The 2,649-nt window shown below is 32.9% G+C and overlaps 1 protein-coding gene across 7 annotated transcripts in view; it reads right to left on the bottom strand.

The window, feature by feature from the left end:
• Nucleotides 1-2,649, bottom strand: part of LOC106879945 (uncharacterized) — a 93,318-nt gene that overhangs the window by 88,322 nt on the left and 2,347 nt on the right. The gene's annotated exons all lie outside the window — the stretch shown is intronic.

The raw sequence follows: 2,649 nt of genomic DNA, 5'->3' as shown, positions 1-2,649 counted from the left end.
ATATATATATACTTGTGTATGTATATATATATATAATAGACACAACTGTACGTTTGTGAACTGAAATCTAGATAAGGTTTATAATAAAGATTCACAAATTAGGTGAAATGAAACAAAGACAGGGGGACGGTGTATTTATTTAAAACGTCTATGACAAGGAATATGTGGAGGGAGGAACGTGCGTGTGACATCGTTTTATGTCCTATATCCATGCTGCCATGGAATAAAGGTGTTGTCACGCACCAGGCCAGTTATTCACAGTTGCGACCCTCGTCTGAAGGGTCGAGGACGTCCCACTCGACCGTTCCACTTTTGGCAGGATTTCAACAGTTGGATGACCTTCTTCATGTTAACCTCATTACATAGTGTGACTGCGCGCGCGCACAGCCATGACCCTCCCTTGCAATAGTTTGCAGGTCCAAGAAAGGACTATACGGTCGTCATAGATCTCATCATAAAAGATAAGAGTGGTCATCGCGTCGTCTTTGCATTACAATTTAAAATCAAAAGATATTATGCATGTAAGCATAAATACTTGTTTCATTATGTAACAACAGAACACCTTAAAATATTTGCGGCAAAATTATTCTCCCGTGTTTCAATAAACTATCCATAGTAATCTTTAGCATTGTTCATTATTTAAGCCTATCTTGGATATATATATATATATATATATATATATATATACACAATCATACAGTGTGTATATATGTGTTTATATATATATATATATTTATATATATACTCAATTATACACAAAGGCTATGTATGTGTGTGCATGCACATTATATATATATATATATATATATATAAACAAGGAAACGGTCAAGCTCTTTTTTAAATTAACTTTGATACCACAATGTGGAGTGAACCTTTAGTTAATGCTTGATATAGTTTCAATGGAACTAGACATAAAAACAAGCAATATATACATACACGCGCGCGCGCGCGCGCAAAGATATGTCCATCGTCACCTGACAGTAGTGACGGGCTAAATCACCAATTTCTAACAAAAAGAATATACTGTCCATGTATTGAGCACTCTCTTCCTCGTTTGTCACATACGATTGTTGTGTAGGCCAGGTCAGACCTATGATCAAAGGTGGTCCGCATTTAATGGCAGACTTGAAGAGAATATATTTATAACAAGAAAACGATGTTTACAACACCGACAGCCTGACCGCCATGCTTGCCTGTATGTTTTCTGCGCTCGGCTAAAAATGAACGAAAAAATAACATTTTGATCTCCCCCCACCCCTGTAAATATATATCAACCCTTAAACGACATTTTTCAATGAAGCATGAAATTAGAGAATTTTTATATATAAAACGACCAATGGTGGTTGATGTTTAAATCCGTCGATGGATGATAATAGAAAGAACACTTAAAACTTTGCAATTTTCGATATTATTTTTCCACTGCATATACATTTAATAAACATTCAACATTTTTCCATGAAATTTATGTAAGGTTAACAATAGAAACAGAGAAATATAACAAAATATAAGATGAACTGATGGTGATGTTTACTGTCCGATTTGTCTGGAAATGATAATACACTTTAAAAGTTTCAATATTTTTCGGGAAATATGTAACTAATACACCTTAAACGACACTTTTCAACGAAATTCAGGACAGAAATAGAGAAATACAGGTAAATAATACCAAAATTTACCGAAATATATATATATAAAACGAATTGATGGGGATTGTTTACATGTCTATGGATGACAATAGAACAAAATACTTTTAAAATTCATAATTTTCTTTATTGGTCAGGAAATTAAATGAATCCTAAATGACATTTCTCAATTACAGTTTTAGACAATTTAGGACAGAAATAGGGCAAACTAACGAAAAAATATATAATGTAACGACAGTGATGTTCACAGTCTGTCTGCAGACGATAATAAAGAACAAAATACACTTGAAAAACATACAATTTTCTATGTATTTTTCAGTGGATATATATTTCATAAACTTTAAGTGACATATTTCAATGAAATTCTTAAATAATTTCCAACGGGAATAGAAAGAAATATAAAAATATATAAGATGACAGTGATAGTGATGTTTACATGCCTGGTTGTTTAGAAACGAGAATCCGGTCAAAAGCGAAACAAACCACTCTAAACACTTCCAATTAGCTACATTATTTCCAGTAAAAAAATTTTAAATGAGATTCATGAAACGAATTCATATGTTTAGATATATAACTAGAAGAAACAAGACATATCAAGTGGGAAGAACTATCATACTTCAAACATAATTTTAGCTCTTTTGAGTTTTTTGTATTTTTCTTTTTTTTTTTTTTTTTGATAAATTTAAATTCAATAAACCCTGAGATTTTCAATGAAAATTCAGTTGATTCGCATATAAAAACGACTAAAAACAATATGCACACAAACATGTATGTGTAATCCCACACAAATGTAGCAGCGAGCGATCTACCAACCTATTCAGAAATAGCAGCCAAATTCCCCTTAAAAACCACCCTTCCCTATTGTCTTTTGAAACGTAGGATAGATTGGAGTATATACTGATAGAGGGAATACCTACAAAGATATAAATAGGTAGATAGATGAAAGGTCATGGCTGGAACGCCATTTGATTAACTTCTGCTCAAACGAGGGGGGGGGGGGGCACCT

The sequence above is a fragment of the Octopus bimaculoides genome, chromosome 30 (assembly GCF_001194135.2).
Source record: "Octopus bimaculoides isolate UCB-OBI-ISO-001 chromosome 30, ASM119413v2, whole genome shotgun sequence".
Taxonomy (NCBI): Eukaryota; Metazoa; Mollusca; class Cephalopoda; order Octopoda; family Octopodidae; genus Octopus; species Octopus bimaculoides.
Note: the sequence above shows the minus strand (reverse complement) of the source record. Positions and strands in the feature narration are given on the sequence as shown.